Source organism: Schistocerca serialis, unplaced genomic scaffold (assembly GCF_023864345.2).
Source record: "Schistocerca serialis cubense isolate TAMUIC-IGC-003099 unplaced genomic scaffold, iqSchSeri2.2 HiC_scaffold_1061, whole genome shotgun sequence".
In the NCBI taxonomy this organism is placed as follows: domain Eukaryota; kingdom Metazoa; phylum Arthropoda; class Insecta; order Orthoptera; family Acrididae; genus Schistocerca; species Schistocerca serialis.
Window position 1 is genome coordinate 125,001 of NW_026047252.1, and position 4,557 is coordinate 129,557.

General features: G+C 51.5%; 1 non-coding gene across 1 annotated transcript in view; it reads right to left on the bottom strand.

Annotated features, from left to right (window-relative positions):
* Positions 1-1,074, bottom strand: part of LOC126430843 (small subunit ribosomal RNA) — a 1,909-nt gene extending 835 nt beyond the window's left edge. The window contains exon 1 of the ribosomal RNA XR_007577360.1: positions 1-1,074. This exon is cut by the window's left edge and continues 835 nt beyond it. This is a non-coding gene — a ribosomal RNA (small subunit ribosomal RNA).
* Positions 1,075-4,557: the final 3,483 nt, after the last annotated feature.

The following is a 4,557-nucleotide window of genomic DNA, read 5'->3' on the forward strand; positions in this document are numbered from 1 at the left end:
CGTTCTTGATTAATGAAAACATACTTGGCAAATGCTTTCGCTTCTGTTCGTCTTGCGACGATCCAAGAATTTCACCTCTAACGTCGCAATACGAATGCCCCCGCCTGTCCCTATTAATCATTACCTCGGGTTCCGAAAACCAACAAAATAGAACCGAGGTCCTATTCCATTATTCCATGCACACAGTATTCAGGCGGGCTTGCCTGCTTTAAGCACTCTAATTTGTTCAAAGTAAACGTGCCGGCCCACCGAGACACTCAATAAAGAGCACCCTGGTAGGATTTCAACGGGGTCCGCCTCGGGACGCACGAGCACGCACGAGGCGGTCGCACGCCTTCGGCTCGCCCCACCGGCAGGACGTCCCACGATACATGCCAGTTAAACACCGACGGGCGGTGAACCAACAGCGTGGGACACAAATCCAACTACGAGCTTTTTAACCGCAACAACTTTAATATACGCTATTGGAGCTGGAATTACCGCGGCTGCTGGCACCAGACTTGCCCTCCAATAGATACTCGTTAAAGGATTTAAAGTGTACTCATTCCGATTACGGGGCCTCGGATGAGTCCCGTATCGTTATTTTTCGTCACTACCTCCCCGTGCCGGGAGTGGGTAATTTGCGCGCCTGCTGCCTTCCTTGGATGTGGTAGCCGTTTCTCAGGCTCCCTCTCCGGAATCGAACCCTGATTCCCCGTTACCCGTTACAACCATGGTAGGCGCAGAACCTACCATCGACAGTTGATAAGGCAGACATTTGAAAGATGCGTCGCCGGTACGAGGACCGTGCGATCAGCCCAAAGTTATTCAGAGTCACCAAGGCAAACGGACCGGACGAGCCGACCGATTGGTTTTGATCTAATAAAAGCGTCCCTTCCATCTCTGGTCGGGACTCTGTTTGCATGTATTAGCTCTAGAATTACCACAGTTATCCAAGTAACGTGGGTACGATCTAAGGAACCATAACTGATTTAATGAGCCATTCGCGGTTTCACCTTAATGCGGCTTGTACTGAGACATGCATGGCTTAATCTTTGAGACAAGCATATGACTACTGGCAGGATCAACCAGGGAGCTGCGTCAACTAGAGCTGAGCAGCCGGCCGCCCGGGAGTGTGTCCCGGGGGCCCGCGCGAACACGCAAGCGTCCGCTCAATTATTCTGCAAACAGGAGGAGGCTGAGCTCCCCTGCACAACACACCTCGAAACCCTCTCAGGTCCCGGCGGCGCGCAGCGCCGTCCTAAGTACTTGGTCGGGTTCGAGAGAGGCGCAATCGCCCGGAGTTAGGCGAGTAGACGCTTTAGGTGCGACCACCCGTGCTCCCAACTGAGCTTGCCGCTGCCGACAGAGGCCCGGGAGCGTGCTGTCGTGGCATTGCCGGCGGGAGACAACACGCGCCACCTACGGTGACCGGCAGCTCCAACGCCAGCGCCACAGAAGGACAAAAGCCCCACTTGGGTGCCGAAGCGAACTCTCCCAGCACAGCGCACGCGCCAACACGTCCGCACAGCTGCGATACAAACCACCTGCGAGAACCGCTGGGGCGACCGAGCAGCAGACGGCGTCGCGGCGCCGAGCGCCGGGCGGCGGCGCATCCTCAGCGCACACAGTCCTCAATCGGACCAGCACACTGCAGATGGCCACCGCGCTTCGCACCGGGCCCGCGAGGACCTACTTTGGCCGCAAGGCGCCGCGAGCAGGGGGCGCCGGCGCGCAGCTGCGCCGCCTGCCGCGTCCGTCGGCCGGCGCGCCTGCCACTGGCCGCCCCCACCAGCCGGCTGTAGCGCGTGCGCCCACGCACCGCGCTGCCAGCACGCCGGGCGGCCCCCCCTCACCGGCCGGGGACGGTCCCACCCAGCCACCGCCGCGTATCGCCTCACACCCAGATCCCCTTTCGCGTTCGTGGGCATGGTGGGTCCCCTTTCACGTTCGTGGGCATGGTGGGTATCCCTGAAACAACCGGTTAATAGCTCGACCGATCGTCGCCAACACTGATTCACCTCTAGCGAGAACAACCGCACCACAACGGGTTACCTGTTGTTCATTTGCGTAACGTCACCAGCAAACGTAGACGTCCATCGCCATTTGCAACGAGTATTGCATGCCTGTGTCAGGTGTCACAACACACTACGTCTGCCCACATAGACGCAACAACATGTGCACGCCTCGAGAACACGTGGAAGGTAGCCCCCGTACGTATGCGGTGTCCATTGCGCGAACGACTGTCAGCCGGCCTCTGCAGGATGTCGCAGATGTGGAACGCGGTGCAACATGCTATCACGGTGTGTGAGAAGAGACGACTACGTCCGAATACACGCTCCACTACATCAACAGACTGCTCATGCTGATCGCCATCCAGGGCGTCCGTTCCTCCCACACGTCTGAATGGCGTACCACACTGCAATCCAGCTCTTATAGGGAGACGACACGTAGCTGCGTGCACAATATTTGGACTGTATGGTCTGCCGTTGCTAGGCGCAGTCGTCGTACGGTCACACATGTGCCACGATGTATCATTCAGTACATACGGACCAATGTGCAGTACAGTTTGTGGGTTTTGCGTACATCGGCGGACAGGTGACAGGCCGTACCACAACGTAGGCTGAGTACGTCGGCATGCGAAGGGCATTGAACATGCAAACTTCTCAACGACCAGCTTGCGAAGGCAGGGGGGAAGGGGGGGGGGCATGTACGTCCTGCTGCTATCCACATTACAGTGTATAGCAGGAGCATGTGGAAAGTCAGCAACACCTGCAAGGTGTTTAACATGACGCGATACACAGGGGACCGGGCAGTGCGAATAGCGAACTATATTGCGAGGGTTGCGGTTAGGCAACACTACACTAATTTAACGAGTTGCATAACAATTACAGAGCAGGTTCAGCGACAACGTGCGTCAGGTTAAGGCGCAATATAGGTTAGGTTGAGGCACAATATAGGTTAGGTTAAGGCACAACATGGGTTACGTTAAGGCACAAATTGGGTTACGTTAAGGCACAACATGGGTTACGTTAAGGCACAACATGGGTTACGTTAAGGCACAAATTAGGTTACGTTAAGGCACAAATTAGGTTACGTTAAGGCACAAATTAGGTTACGTTAAGGCACAAATTAGGTTACGTTAAGGCACAAATTAGGTTACGTTAAGGCACAAATTAGGTTACGTTAAGGCACAAATTAGGTTACGTTAAGGCACAAATTAGGTTACGTTAAGGCACAAATTAGGTTACGTTAAGGCACAAATTAGGTTACGTTAAGGCACAAATTAGGTTACGTTAAGGCACAAATTAGGTTACGTTAAGGCACAAATTAGGTTACGTTAAGGCACAAATTAGGTTACGTTAAGGCACAAATTAGGTTACGTTAAGGCACAAATTAGGTTACGTTAAGGTACAATATGGGTTAGGTTAAGGTACAATATGGGTTAGGTTAAGGTACAATATGGGTTAGGTTAAGGTACAATATGGGTTAGGTTAAGGTACAATATGGGTTAGGTTAAGGCACAACGTAGGTTAGGTTAAGGCACAACGTAGGTTAGGTTAAGGCACAACATAGGTTAGGTTAAGGCACAACATAGGTTAGGTTAAGGCACAACATAGGTTAGGTTAAGGCACAACATAGGTTAGGTTAAGGCACAACATAGGTTAGGTTAAGGCACAACATAGGTTAGGTTAAGGCACAACATAGGTTAGGTTAAGGCACAACATAGGTTAGGTTAAGGCACAACATAGGTTAGGTTAAGGCACAACATAGGTTAGGTTAAGGCACAACATAGGTTAGGTTAAGGCACAACGTAGGTTAGGTTAAGGCACAACGTAGGTTAGGTTAAGGCACAACGTAGGTTAGGTTAAGGCACAACGTAGGTTAGGTTAAGGCACAACGTAGGTTAGGTTAAGGCACAACGTAGGTTAGGTTAAGGCACAACGTAGGTTAGGTTAAGGCACAACGTAGGTTAGGTTAAGGCACAACGTAGGTTAGGTTAAGGCACAACGTAGGTTAGGTTAAGGCACAACGTAGGTTAGGTTAAGGCACAACGTAGGTTAGGTTAAGGCACAACGTAGGTTAGGTTAAGGCACAACATAGGTTAGGTTAAGGCACAACATAGGTTAGGTTAAGGCACAACATAGGTTAGGTTAAGGCACAACATAGGTTAGGTTAAGGCACAACATAGGTTAGGTTAAGGCACAACATAGGTTAGGTTAAGGCACAACATAGGTTAGGTTAAGGCACAACATAGGTTAGGTTAAGGCACAACATAGGTTAGGTTAAGGCACAACATAGGTTAGGTTAAGGCACAACATAGGTTAGGTTAAGGCACAACATAGGTTAGGTTAAGGCACAACGTAGGTTAGGTTAAGGCACAACGTAGGTTAGGTTAAGGCACAACGTAGGTTAGGTTAAGGCACAACGTAGGTTAGGTTAAGGCACAACGTAGGTTAGGTTAAGGCACAACGTAGGTTAGGTTAAGGCACAACGTAGGTTAGGTTAAGGCACAACGTAGGTTAGGTTAAGGCACAACGTAGGTTAGGTTAAGGTACAACGTAGGTTAGGTTAAGG